General features: G+C 45.0%; 1 long non-coding RNA gene across 1 annotated transcript; it reads right to left on the bottom strand.

Annotated features, from left to right (window-relative positions):
- Window positions 1-4,753: 4,753 nt before the first annotated feature.
- On the bottom strand, window positions 4,754-14,532 carry LOC123984262. Its single transcript, XR_006828405.1, has 2 exons — window positions 14,458-14,532; window positions 4,754-5,182 (listed from the first exon to the last, which is right to left on the bottom strand). It is a non-coding gene; the product is annotated as an uncharacterized LOC123984262 (long non-coding RNA).
- Window positions 14,533-15,344: the final 812 nt, after the last annotated feature.

Below are 15,344 nucleotides of genomic sequence, written 5' to 3'. Positions count from 1 at the left end.
GAGCTGCTGCTACTACTACTGCTGTGCAATGAATGAGGTGGGTCGACCCTTGAAAAACAACAATTAGGCTACTGTAATCCAGTGTACTTTAATTGTTGTGCAGCAACATTAGAAGAACAGTAGATTTTTGTTGTTTTTCACTATTGCAGTACACAGTTAAATACAATTTACCTGGAATATTGAAGGATTTTTTTCTTCTCACATTTCTTCTCTACTGCTCATTTTTGTGTCAGCTTACCAGTATGAATTCAACATGCCCTGCTCCGGTTTCAGCACTGGTTAGATAATAATATTTTCCTGCAATGTTGATACAAAAAGAAAGAAAAGGGCGCCTCCATTAGCCAGTAACCAGGAAGCTCTGTCATGAGGTGGGGATTTCCAGCCAGCTTGAATGGATCAGGGGGTTACAGCATGACTATAGCTCTGCCCACATTTTATTCTAGTGCACTGAACAGTCAGTCATCCAAATCTGCTGCCACTAAATGAAATTACACAGGAGTGAATCAGCCATTCAGACTTTTTTTTTAGGAAGTTAACAATCAAACAGCTCAAAAGATAAAGGAAGTATTAGTGTGTTGTAACAGGATAAATGACTGCACTTTCATGTTGCATGTTTAACATGATGGGGGGGGGGGGCATATAGAATCAGGCCAATCACCAAAAAAACCCAGCCAAAAATCCCCTGAAGTAAAAGTGTATGTTAGAACTGGAGGAGTGTCCCAGTAGTTCCTCCCTCTCATCTGGGCTCATTCCAACTCATTGCAGCTTCGCCTCAGGCTGTGGGTGAGGCAATGCGTCTGTAACCTGCAGACACAAAGCAGGATATGTTTGTGCAAGTCCATGTGACGTTGGAAAGAGGAAACAAGATGTTTAGTCACGTACCCTCATCCGCCTCACCCATCTACGGGACATCAGGCCATTTGGCTCCCTGCCAGCGTCCATGATCACGCACTGTGGCATGAGGCTCTTCTTCAAAGGGCTTCCATAAACAAAATAAGCACAAGCACTTATAATTGTAGTGCAGCTTCCATATGATTTTACATGATTGTTTCTGTAAAGCTGCCAACATGAGCAGTGAACAGTGCAACACAATAATATTCCATTAAGAACATTCAGAGACGTCACAAGGTTTCAGTGCCCTCAGTGTTACTCACACCGTAAACTACTGTATTAACACATTGTTTCCCAACACCGCTTTCTCTCAAGTCCTTGTTGGGTGAACAACACTAGGAAGTGTTGTTAGGCTTTATGACACAGTTAGGAAACGGCTGTTGTGAGGGGCAAAATAAACAGATTCTTTCCTTAAGATTGGTGGGAAACAGTTGCCTAATGCTTTGATCCTTTGGTTTCCACTCAGTCGATGTTTGTGCAAGCAAATAGCTGCACACTGTTATGCAAGACAAGGCATGCTGAGATTCAATTAAATCCTAAATGACCGGATTCTCTAATAGCAAGATCCATTGATTTATAAAAAACAAATGCCACAGTGGCTGAGTTGTACCAAGCAGAGGCGACAAATGTCTGAGAGGAAGCCAGACATGCACAGATGGCTCTGATTGGCAATATGAACCGTGTATACAGTAAAATCACCACAGTGTGACCCGGCTGCCGGCCGTCTCATTTGAGTCTAGCCACTAAACCAGATGGAGCAGCTGTATACTGCTGTTCTGAACTTCTTTTTTTTCAAGCGGTATGTAAATTGAGACATGAAGCAGCTAAATAAAGATTGAGAGGTAGGTGACGGCCAGGGGAATACCCAGCATGTGACAGCATCGCAGGCCGATGAGGTGACGTTATTTTTGTTCTATTGCTTTCTGAGCCTGTTCAATTTTATATTGGCCATATTTTATTCATGCAGGCGAATCATTACAAATTCCCTGTGAAGTTTTCTGCCTAAGCAGAGCACAGCACTGGCTGGATGTTTTTTCAGTCTTATGTTCTGTTCTTCTCTCCTCCATGAGAACAACATTCATGTTATATAACCTTTTTAGCACAACTGCTGAGGTGAACACTAAACTAAACTGTAACATGTTGCACAAATGTAGAAGGAGGTTATAACAGGACAGCGTGAAGATATATTAGAGAAGTTAAGCAGTAGTTGTAGTGAGCTAGCTTGCAGATTAATAGCTACGCAGTCAGGAGAGTGAATGTAAGGACTAATGTGCACGCTTTACAGAGTTCCTGTATATGTAATAGGGAGCGGTAACCATGGAGATTATCACAGTACCCCAACTACCATATATATCCTGTTTACCGTGCTATTTTTAGCCACAGATTTGCACAGCAAGGATTAGAGCGCAGATCAAATTTGGGGAGCTCTGAAAGATAATGTCAAACCATCCATCTGTCACATTAGATGCTTCCTGTTTTTATATTTATTTTTTATGAAACATTAGTTTGAAGATGTTTTACTGATTTTCTGAATGGATTCATTCCTGATATCCGGGATGCACATGGCAGAGAAATGGTGGGCAGCATATGCGCAGAAATACAAATAAAAACATAAATAAGGCATGTCAAGCAGGCCGCTTTGATGTAGGTATAAAATGGTGGAATTCAAATAAAATGGAGGGTCGACAGCGAAAGGGAAAAATGTGCTGGGCGGCTGGAATCTGGGGGCTGGAGGCTGCAGAGGTGATGTCATTGGGCCAGAGCAAGAGGCGAGTGAAAAACAAGTCTCTCTCTTTATTCTGATCCTCTTTGCAGTTCCAGTGGGGGGGGGGGGGGGTTTGCTGGCGGTCGGCCAAGGCAAGGACTGCTGGGAAATGGCAAAGGATGCCAAGCAGGCCCCACCGCCAACATTAGAAGCTCACATCTTTGTTCTCAGAAACCTGGTGTGCTGCCAAAGGCCTCATTTCGGCTCCATGGCATGATTACACTGGATGTAGGCCAACTACTGAGAGCTTGCTCGCTCTCCCTCCCTCCCTCCTTCTATCGCTCTCCCTTTATGCTCCCTCCCTAGGCCCTCTCTCTCTTTCTCTTTTTCCACTGCCTTCAAAAGCTTTCTGCCAAACATGCAGCAGTTGCCATGGCTGCAGAGAATGGAACATAAAAAAGTGAGTAATGAGTCAGGCTTGGACCCAGATGTGCCACATGTGTAACCATTTAGAAAAAAAACAAGATGGTAACATATCCCCTTAATCTGCCGGGCTTGTCAGGGGACAGACGACTCAGTAAATAGCAGAGGGCTGAGGGCTGGCGGGTGAGGGCTGAGGGCTGAGGGCTGGGGGGTGGGGGTGGGGGGGGAGGAGGAAATAATCCCCGCAGAAAAATGTAAATGAACATTGCTTTCACATCCATTTTTAAACAGAAGGTAGTTTCAGTAGGTTGCAGTGCAGAGTTAAATTTGCCAACCAGGAACAGAAAGACCCTTCTGTGATGCCACGCTTAACTAAGCTTGCATGCTTCGTGAGCTGACAACATCATTTCCTGTCCAGTGGAAACCCCCAGATATGTTTTCAGTCACAACCAGACGTTGATGTAAACAAACTTTCCCTGGCCTCTTGAAGCCAGATCAGCACATAGTTTGAATTTACTGAACCAGAATGTACCTTTAGCCTTTGTATATGTGAGTTTATGTGGTCCAATTCATAAGCTACTATTAGATTGACTAACATTAACTGCACATATGTATGGCTTCCTTGCTTACTGCCCTTAAAAGGCAGTTTCAGGCCTGACTCACAGTTGTTATGTTTAGCATACTGGACTGAGTTGTGCAGTCATTCTAGCTTTGTGACCGACTCAGACATACTGTTCAAAATGTCATTCCGCTGCATTCTCTCTCTGTCTCACATAACACACAGAAAATAATTCCCAGAAGGACGGCAATGTTTACAGCTACTCCTGCAGTAGCACTGCACTAGAGTCTGTACGGCTGGTTTGTTCTTACACCTTGATTGATCCTCATGCAAACTCCTAAGGGACATCCAGCTTCATTATAAGGATGTTTATAGTGCACACAGTGGTATGATATGTATGTACAGCAGGTGTGCATTTTTTCCCCAGCATCTTATCCATTACATTTCTTGCTTTTTTTCTTGTTGAGCCAAAAAAGAAGGAAGGAGTATTTCATGCGTTACGTAACCTCTCCCTCTGAGCCAAAATAAAAACTTTCCCAAAGTAGGATTATTTATTACCGGAGCTCCTGTCTATTTTTGAGCTGCCTTGCTGGAAAATGGACTCTGACATCCCCGGCACAGCAGTTAACACAGCACTCGGATGTATTATATTCAAGTGCAGGTATCTTTTTTTTTTTACATTGCTGTTGTTCTTATGCCATTTGGTATAACGCCCAAGTGATTTGTATTTACTCCTTTGCATATATTAATTCAACAGTTGCATAAAACCGCAGTGAATAATTTATAAAAATATGTGTGAACATACATATTTATAACACGTTTGCTTAGAAGATATTTCAGTGTTGCCATTGGAAGATCAAAGCTGCTCCTTTTCTAGTAACAATTGCCTCGAAAGCAAACGGGTATATAGAGTAATTTCTGTGATGTATGGAATACAAAATAGCATGACTGAGAGGAAGGAAAGCCAAGAATAGCAAATACTGACCCAATTGGAAAACCTCAAGTCTCTTAATTTTGGGAGAAATTGTTCATAGATGCTTCATAGCATGTGGCTTATTCGGATCAGGAAAGTAGGGGCGATCATGGATAAATGCAACTGTAATGCATCGTTTACGGATGCTGTGGTTACATTTGGAAAGCGATATTTCCCGCAATTAAGCTCTAGACACGTTTACTTGGAAACAGCCCTTTTTTATTTTTTGGTAGTAAATCAGCAGAGGTTCCCGTCCCAGATTCCACAGATGCTTTACTGCCTTCTCTTTGATTGTCTGGTTTATGGAGGATGTTTCATCAAATGCTGCGAGCGTCCGTGCCAGAGATGTCCTTCCTCCCCTTTCCATAAAAGTGCAAGTTGTCACGATGGTGTGGCATTCATTATCCGCCTGTGGTTTTGCGGGCCTGGCCCCAGAGCAGCATGGGGAGCATGGTTGTCACATTCAGCCTCCTGCTGTGGTGAAAGATGGGAGGGCAGGAGATGCGTGCTGTCCCCCTGTCTGTGTGATAAAGCCCCCTTAACCACTGTCTCCTGGCATCTGGGCACATAATGCCTCGCCTCCCTCATCCACTTCAAAGCCTTGTCTCAGAAAACAGCAGGCTGTGAGGAGCTGAAACAGAAAATGGAGCTGGAATGACAAGTACAACCACGTGTATGTGAATTCATAGAGAGGACGCTCACAGTTAATCAAAATTTGTATCTTATTTTCATAGTTTTGGCTATTCATTCCATCTGTTGTGATGATATTGTACACACAAAAGTGCTTGGCTTAAATCGTGAGCATGGCGGCATTGCCACAACACAGTCTGACAGGGCATGGAAAGAAAGTCTAACATTTTTATCTAGATTATCTATACGTCGTTATCAGAAGGTGAAATCGACAGAGAGAGTACTGGCAATGCCAGTAAAGATGTCTTATCACAGTCCTACAGAGAAACTGAGTGTATGCACAAGTTTGGAAAGTCAAAGCTGAACCAAGAAGCCGGTGTGTAAACTACATTCGTTTATCCCAGTGTTTTATGTATTAGAGCTTTTGGTTTTTTTGAAAGTGATGACAGCCTTTATTTAGGAACGTAAGATCACATTGCCTCAACTTGAACTTCATCTATGACAAACTAGTTTCGCAACAAAGACAATGATAGATGTTGTCACACATACAGTCATAATTCCTTAAAGGGCACATAGAGGATAGTTTAGTCATAGTCCCCACAACAAGCTCAGCTGCAGTGGTACAGTAATACTGTGGGAAGCACATTGGATGAATAGCAGAGCCTTGACGCAACAGTAAAGTCCCAAAGGCATACAAAAGGACAGAGTGGAGGGAGCACTGTGGGAAAGTTCAGTACCCTTGAAGGAGCCTGATAAGCCCAAAGTGATATGAAACCGGGTGTTTGTATTGTGCAAATTTGTAACTACTACAAGCTCGCTGCTGATAGAGAGCCGTCTTACACCATGTGTTTGCAGAAAACCTGCCTGTCCAAAGGGCACGTCGTGCTGGGAGCCATGGATGTTTTTCTAATTTTAGTTTGTGATGGTAATGTAATGCTGGGCGTATATTGGTTGTTGTTTTACACAGTCAACATACAGGTTTGGGCAGGTTTCAAACTGCCAAAAAAAGAACACATACTTCTAAAAACATACTTCTCCCCCTTCCTATGTTAAGCGAAGAGATCCACAGTGTTGGGCAAGCACACAGATGTGTAACTTGACCTTGCTCTATGCAAATCATTGAGAGCTCTCTCTCTCAGGAAACATGGATAAAGTTCACCTACACCACGTTGCCACACAATGGGAGGGAGGAGCCAGACAGCCTTGAAGTGGAAATGGTTTCACACTGACTGACAAGTCTGGTCACACCCAGGGTTGCCCTGAAGGACAACACACCACCCTCCCTCATTTCCACACTGTCTTTTATTTTCACATGTACATATCTCCTTTGCTCATCACGAAACATCTTAGCAGAGAACATTTGCAGAGAGTCATTTATGTCTTCCTTCCTGAGGCTGTGTGACGTGCTCTGCTCTCCCCATTCCTCTCATCACATGATCAAATGACTCTGATCAAAATTGGCTAACAACAAGACAAGCAAAGTTCAACTCCCATGTAACCGCCCCTCCAGCTCTCGCATGATGCTTGCCAAGTTAACCATTTACAGCTTGGAGGAAGAGGAGAGAGAGGCTTATTCTGGGTAAACAGGGTGCACTGTTTGCTGTTTGAACTGGTTAACCGTGTTCATTAACACACAACATGCAGGAACATGAAACTCGTTGGGCTAAAAGTCATCCTACACCAAGACAAAGCTCCTACCTCCTGCCACAAAACAATGCATTCAGGCAGTCAGATCAGTGCTCACATTATGAAATCGCTCTGTCACAAGACAAGCGCCTCACAGGAATGCTGTTGTGACACATCCGAGCTGTTGACACAAGGGTTAAACATTGCTCACACACTGCTCACACACACACACACACACACACACACACACACACACACACACACACTTAAGCTGCCAAAAGGGCGGGAGCTTTAACTGCTGCAGCACCGGTTGGTCGTCAGTTTGTATTTATCTTTCCACTTTGACTGGCCGCTCCTCCACCACCTCCCAACGGTCATCAGGTTTATCAAAGGAAAAGTCCTCTCTCTAACTGCAGCCAGGTGCAGCACAGTGTAATGATTCACACAGCAGACACAATATTCCACAGCAGATTGCTGCTTATGTTTGGAGCTTTGCAAAGGTCACCGGGTGTGTGCGTGTGTGTGTGTGTGTGTGTGTGTGTGTGTGTGTGTGTGTGTGTGTGCACGCGCACATGTGTGTTGGATGTCATGTGCGGATCTCTGACTGGGTGGTGGTGCAGAAGGTTCAGCAGGAGTTCAGCACAGATTCATTATTCATGCATTTCTCTGTATCGAATGATGGCACCAGGGAGCCTCTTTTCTCTCTGAAAAGGTCCACATGAATGTTCTTCCACTACTTTCACACATGTAACCATGTTACATCCCACCCCCTTTTTCAAATGTGGAGTAACAGAATTTGAGGTTTATTTATTTATGTGGGGATTTAAAAAAGTGTTCAGTATTTGTTTCTTGTATTAAGACATTGCCATGTGCAATAAGCACAGGAAACGTATCGGTCTAATTCTTTACAGAAGGCTTTCTTCAGTTTAATGTGTGTTGGCAACGCTTTGAAAAATCCCTGCTTAACAATTCGAGGAAAGCCAAGCCACCTGGAAATCTCATGACTTCCTGAATCTAATTCCAGGCCAAGCTATCAGACTGTCTGACTAGCAGCTTTCATTGAGCGGTGTAAACATTGAATGTCAGGCATGTTTGCCAGAGCCAGTGTTGAATCAGGCATTAGTACTCATGTAATGCCTGCAGTGAACTCATATGCCCCGGCAAAGCCCTGATTATATTTTCTCCCTGTCTAACAGATTTATAGTACACTGTGAACTCCAAGAGAAAGCTGGCACTGGCTGGAGTCATGAACAGGCCTCTACATAGTCTATTCTTGTTGTTTTAAATGCAGTCTGCACTTTACTTCAGCCATATAATAACAGACGTTAGCTAAGGCTTGCAGTTTTGATAACCTGCAATTGCAATCTGAAATGCCCGCAGAGCAAAAAAGGCTACAGAAAAACAGAGCAAAGGTATGACACCACTGGGGAGAATCCAGAACAAAATCCCCTCTCATGTCACAGCGTGCTGTGTTGGCGGACTGTGACCTCATCCAAAGTTTACACGCAGCCACTTCATGCTGCTTTGTTATCTTCAAAACTTGCAAAACAGCACATTCCACCCCTCAGCGGCAACAAAAAATGTCAACGTGCAGATCCTGCTGCTCTGTGAGCAACACGATAAGCAAATAAATGAATGCTTCACCACGTGAGCAGCAGCACATTTCAGAAAGTAAAAATACACAGGCAGACACACACACTGTCATAAGCAGAAGGGCAGAGATGTATATAGGTCAGTTGTGGACTGATTGAAGCTTTGCGTGTCTGCTTACTCAGCAGCCTGGACCAAGCTTAGCTCGCTTTCAGTCTTTTTTTAAACAGACCACAGGGTAGTAAATAGCTATGAGGAGGATCACAGCCTTCACAGCTGATTGGCTTGATGCTCGCCTGACATAAACAGGAAGCCGGCCGTGCAAGTCAGAGAGGGGAACGAACAAAGATTGAAGGACCAGAGACAAGCAGAATGTGGTGGCAAGACAAAGAGAGAATGTGTAAAAGCCTGAGGGATTTAGATTTGAGAGGAGAAAAATAAGGCCTTTCTGCTTGTAGCGTGCCATGTGACTCATGGAAGAATTCAGCCTGTGATTCAGTTCTCTGCATTGACAGCAGGCAGTGTGCAAAAAATGGTGATGAGTTGTTTGTACTGGTAACAGCGGGGCAGCAGGCCACAAAATGAAGCCACTAATAAACTGAAATCATATCGTAATAATTACTCAGTGGATTTATATTATTCATATTTACATATTGGTTGTAAATCTTAATCTTTATGTTCAGTTTATTTAACTGCAATACTGTGAATGAGATCTCGGAGCAATATCAGACTGCTGCTGTGAATTTAGAAACCAAGCTCCCGTATTTATTTACACCTTTCCAGAGAAGGATTGCACCTCTAATTGGTAACTTCTTTTTCAAACGTAATATGTGAGACCTCGGTTAAAGTGATTTAAATTATTTCCCAATCCTATCACGTTGCGCATTACGCAAGTGAAGCATGCAGTGACTGAAAATGATTTCACTTCCCTGTAAGTTCCCTTTATGTATTTTTTGATCATGTTGAGAAGATACATATTTAAGAGACTCTTTATCAGCCAGGAGTTAATCGTGTAAGCTGATGGTGATAGCTTTTGTCTTCTTTTATCTCCTCTGATTGCTAACCATTGTGAAGCCTTTGCGTGCAAGGCACAGGGTAGTTGCATGCCTCTCAGAGGGCTGTGACAGAGCTGAAGCACAGAGTGGAAATAATGAGTGACATATCAGCCCTGCTACCCAAAGAGCTTTTAAAAAAAACACCCCTCCTCCCTGCCTCCCCTGTCAACCTACTGTCCCCATGCCTGGCTTTGAAGGTCAGATGAGAAACAAGAGAGAGCACCACCAACCACCTCCTGACTGACTGGTTCAAACAGGCCCTGGGAGGAAAGGGGGTGGTGGTGGTGGTGGTGTGGGGCGTGGCCCACTGAGCATGCCCAGTGAGGAGGAATGCCTTGTGATGGCAACACAGTGGGCTCTCCCATCTGCTGATGAGAGTGTGCACTTCTCGCCCCGGGCCCTTTTCCATCCAGTCTAGTGAGCAGCCAGATCAATTTACTGTGGAATGAACACAAAGTCAGTGGCTCACACACATTCACACATTCTTTATGTACAACAGCAGCGACGCAGAGCCCTGCACTGCGGCAGGCAGCTGCACAGACAAGCACGCACAGGAATTTACTCATGCATGCAAAAAAAATTGTAAGACAGAAGTTGAATCAGAGGGCTGATATATTATTCAGGGAAACTCCCTCTCTACTCCAGCTGAAGTTTACAATGCCTCATCTTTGAACCTCGCTGCCGCGACGCTTCAAGACAGGAGAGTCAATATGCTGGCTACTTTCCTCCATCCAAATTCCTCTGACATACTGCTGACTCATCTGATCCACACAGGCTGAGGTGCCTTCATTTATCATTGGAGCGGATGGTGCTGACTGACACATTTTCATTGTTGGGCCGTGTGCTATTTTCATCACCCCTGTTTTGCTAAAATGCCAGAACAAGAAGCATCATTTGTAGGGAATGCTATTATCTGTCTCCACACACAAACACACATGCAAAGTTGGACCTTGTTTGTGTATGTGTGTTGCCTTGTCTGCCTTGTGCGGTTGAGCAGGTGCTGACTAGGCACCCGGGGTGGCACTCCACACTACTTTGACAAAATGGTGTTGCGTGAAAAGTGACATTTAAGGAATACTGACGCTAAGGCGTATTGTCAGGCTGCTTAATCGCCTGTGTGCACCAAAGTGGGTAAACACACTCACACCACCGTCCAGCATAGGGACTTTCAAAATGTGATGTGTGTGAGAGAGAGAGAGCTAAATTTTTTTAAGGTCCTCAGCTGAAAGCAAATTGAGGTGTGACTCAGTCTCGCTCTTACATTACATGAATTATTGAAACATATTGTGGGGGGGATCTAATGTGTTCTTTTATTTGCAGAGTCACGCCTGTGCTTTCTGATATGCTAATTAGTCTCTCCTTGAGTAATTGAGCTGTGCTTTAGAAAATCAGCCCAGGCCTAATGGCACATTGTCTGGACGATGATCAAAAAGCAGCCGAGATGAGAATGAGATGTTCTCCGATGATCCGCAGATGACACCGATAATGAGGCACTTGAAGGAGTTTTCAGGCGTGGCGGACATTGCGGACATTTCAGTCACGAACCCGCCAAAGGAAAGCAATTGAATTTCATTTCCAGCTTCGTCTCTCAACCCTCAATCAGATGAGAATTTTCCATAGTGAGTGAGATGTCATTCGCAGCTATGTCCTCCCTCCCCTTTTTTTTGACCCTCAACCTCAAACCATTACAGCCCACTCCAAACCGAGCACCGCAGCCTCTGTGCCACCCCGCCCCTCATCATCTCTGCCTCTTGCTTGGGGGTTTCTAAATCAGGACCATCTGACATACTCGCCACCTACTCATGTATCTCTCTACAACTCCCTGTAACCTTAATCCACCCTCTTACATTGGAATATTGTACACACTAATCTTCCTATAATACTTTATAGCAGCCCCATGTTCAAACACAACCCATGACCACATGTACACACAAATAGTGCCAACAAAAGACAGACAGCTGCAGTTCAAAGCTTAGCAACAGCTGTGTTCCATTGTTTAACCGGGAACTGACTGACATTTGAAGTCGGCGATGGCTGCTCTTAAACACTTCTATTCTTTCTCTGGCCTTGCCTCTTATTTGCTCCCTCCGTCCGTCCCCCTTTGTCCTCCACCACCAAGCACTTCTCATTCCTGTGATGTTTTTGGTATCGCTGAGGTCTGCCTAGACACCGCAGTGTCTCAGATTCTCACACAGTAACCAGGGAAGCGCAGAATATGCTCCTTATTTGCCTCCCACAGGAGGAAAACACTCGATCCAACCTCTTCACTGTCAAAAAGGCGTTGGAGATATACTTGGCAAGCTGTGTTTTGCGTCCCCCACCCCCACCCCGCCTTTACCCCCGCTCGCTCCTCACTCTCAGTGTGTATGTATGTATCTTTCAAGCCCTTCATTTCCCAGAAAAGAGCCCAGGATTTATGATTGCATGAGCTGCCACGAGCGACATCTCCAGAGAAGGATGAGTGTTTCCTGCAAACAGTTGGGAGGGGAGGTTAGGGAGGCGCTGCTGTGTGTGTGTGTGTGTGTGTGTGTGTGTGTGTGTGTGTGTATGTGTGGGTGGACAGCTCCCATAGAAACACTATCCAGTAACACTTGAAGAGCGTCATCAAGGGGAGGTGTGCTGTGTGTGTGCATGGAGGGGGCGTCTTTCTGAGAAAAGGCCCATGAGGCCTGCAAATCTGTGATTGACAGTTACCTCTGCTGATTCCTGCCCCTCGGGGACAGACTCTCGACAACAGCTGCTGCTTCAAACTCACCCTGAACTGTTGCTAACTTCAGGTTCACTAAATATGTTCAAACCTGAGCTGTCAGCTAAAGCATGGTAACCAAATCCTTCTCTTTGTCTTTGTTTCGAGGAAATCGGACACAAGAGGACTGCGCATTACCTAACAATCGTGCCGAACTGACACGTATTTGCCGAGTAACCGAGCCCTTCATCAGCACTCTCTCTTTATTGTCCACCATGGGGTGCGGACGTGCGGAGTAAAAGTGACTTCATGGTGAGTTGTGTAAGAGTGTAAGGCAAGGCCTGAAAACTGAGCCATGTGATACAAGCGAAAGTGCTGATGCGCTGAAAAGAGAGCCAGTGTTTCTAGAGGCATGCAGATACAAAAAAAAACCCCAGCAGAAGTCAGATGTCAGAGAGGACAGACAGGGTCCGGACTCATTGGGGTTGTGAGGACAGTGCGTGGTAAAGGGCCAGATATTGGGCGGAGGGGGGTATTAGGTTTAGAGGGGGTATCTATTCCAGTAGAGAGAGAAAGGTCACAGTGTAAGCTGATAAAGGAAGGAGGCAGAGCTTGGGGCTGTGTCCAGTCCAGTTAGTCAGCTGACGCCTGCAGCTGTGTTTGGAACATCAATATGAGCCTTGTTCAGCAGCAGCCCCCCCCCCCGCCAAACACCCCTCCTTCCCTCTAAAACTCTCTTTCTCCCTCCCTTTCCTGCTCACTCGGCATCCCCTCTCACTCCTCCTCCTTTCCCCTCTCACTGTTTCCTTTTTTCCAGCTCTGATTTATGAAAGTAGGGCATGTGCCCATAACTGCTGCATCAAGGCACATGGCTGAGCCTCCAGAGGCACTAAGGCTCTGTTTACATCAGCCCAGACAACTGCACCGCATTGCACAATCGCCACAGGCAATCTCTGTTATATAAAGACAGGGCCACGTTGGCTCCATTGTTTTTGTTTTTCTGGTTTGACCTGTCTGTAATTCCTGAACTGCGCAAATCTGGGTGGACACGATGTCTTCTGATCTTTGACACGTCCTTTAATGCAACCTTTAGCCAAGGGCTGGATGTGTCATCCATGCACAGAGCGTCAAATTTCACATTTCCCAGGCTGAAAACTCATCAAGCATATTTGGATGAAGCTGCTTGGGAACGGCTCCAGGAACTTCAATAGATGTTTTGTTTTGTGGAGTTTGTTGTTTCCAGCTATTTCACTCACTTGCTCCTGCACATCGTTTCGGGGGCTTTGTGTCGAAGGTTTATTGTTGAGAAGTACTGGAGCATGAGAATATTGTTGCAAAGAGAGCGACAAATACAGTGATTGCAGTGGCGAGTGTGAGTCTAAGAGCATGCGCGTTTGTTTGGGTATGACAATTAGTCCCAAATGTAGCACCGAGACACTTCATGATCAGTTTCCATGGTGACAAATCAGGCTGCTCAGCCGATGGAAGACAGACAAATGTGTTTTTAATGAGCACGAGCTAAAGCATTTGAGCCAGAAACAATACTGATATAAAAGTAAAACGGCGTAATCATGAGGAAGGAGTTGGAGGCAGATTTAGGGTTGGGTTGAAATGATTCATGGGAGTATCTGTGGAGTGAGCAGGCCAGAGGAGTAGATGGATAGTAACAGCAGAGATTCATCCTTTGTTTTTAATCATCTGACACACAGATGGGTTTCTGTGGGTGCGACGTGCCTTTGAAAGAATCTTAATGGCTGCTGAAAAACATGACCAGCTGCTGTTATCACAAACCATTAACTCATATAACTTAATGGATTACAGACCACATTTCCACAGTAGAACCATGAAAGGAGCTCAGCCCTGAGTTCAGTGTAACCTTCCCTGTCTGTACGCTAAACTAGTGCTGACTCAACAGCAGGCCATTCGCTGCAGCACCGTGCCTGAGCCTCCTGGACTACAAGGACACACGATCATTTACAGCCGAGGGCTTTGGAGCTGGACCGTTTCCGATATTAATGCCTGCTTGTGAGTCATTACAGGCTGCGTGCCCTCTGTGTAGCCATGTTAGGGGCAGGGGGCATCGCAGCCAGGCCTCTGCGTACACAGTACTACACTCATTATTCTCCGTTCATGAAAGCCCTGCTACTGTTTAGTAGAGAGCACTTCACTTATGTTGCTGGCATGGTTTATTGATGCTTTGTGGTGCACCCAAGTATTAATATTCTCTGGCAGGAAGGCGCAGAGAGAGATGAAAAACATTTTATTTTTCAATCCGGAGCCCTAACCCAAATAAACGCTTTCTTTTTTTCTATTTTTTACCCTCAGATATTTTTCCCCCTCATGCTTCCAGTCTTTGTTGCTCGCTGTCTTTGTAGACGTCCTCTTATCCTCGGCGCTCCCTTCACCCTCTCTCCCCCTCCCAGTGCCCACGCTCCTCTCCTCCACTCTCGTAACTCAGCTGTTACTTGGCAACGTTGTCCCAGCTGGACCCAGCATCAGCCGCGTTGCCACGGCAACAGAATGCGTGCACATGCAGACACGGTAAACATGTTGGTTTTTGGAAGCCAGCGCTTCATGCACAAAAAATACAAAACAAAACAAACATGTGTATTCAGCTCTGACTCTACTATAGCGTACATGAAAGGATGCATGGCCCAGATGAGTCAGTGTGGGAATAATTGGCAATATAATCTCACACACCTGCTGCGTCTTAACATCTGTGTTCATGGTAAAAGAAATATAGAAAAATAGATTTTGAACTGTTCAACATGATGGGATGGATTGCTGATTCTGCACAGTGATTTTTCATCTAGCTGCATCTGTCCACCACATAATATTTTCTGTTTTCACCTCCTTGTTTAGACACATCCTGCGTCACAATACATTGAAAGGCAAGATCCACTCACTGCCTTGAGTTTATGGTTCTGGGAAGCAAATGCTATTCTCCACACTCTGGGTAACATTGCATCTGTCGTCATAGCAACCTGATCCATCATCTGCAGGGGGATCAATTGATTCATTATTAAGCGAGGCGCAGCCCTCCTTCTCTGCTTCCAGTTCACGTCTACTTACTCTGCCTTCAAGCATCCATTATTGACGTCTAAGCCTGCCCACTCACTGGGCTGAAGAATAGAGAACTGTCAAGTCTCCCTCGTAGAAATATAAATCAGATTCTATATTTTCTCTGAAATACAGTGTGTTTGTTG

The sequence above is a fragment of the Micropterus dolomieu genome, linkage group LG15 (assembly GCF_021292245.1).
Source record: "Micropterus dolomieu isolate WLL.071019.BEF.003 ecotype Adirondacks linkage group LG15, ASM2129224v1, whole genome shotgun sequence".
Taxonomy (NCBI): Eukaryota; Metazoa; Chordata; class Actinopteri; order Centrarchiformes; family Centrarchidae; genus Micropterus; species Micropterus dolomieu.
The sequence above is the reverse complement of the archived record's forward strand: the minus strand, read 5'-3'. Positions and strand labels throughout refer to the sequence as shown.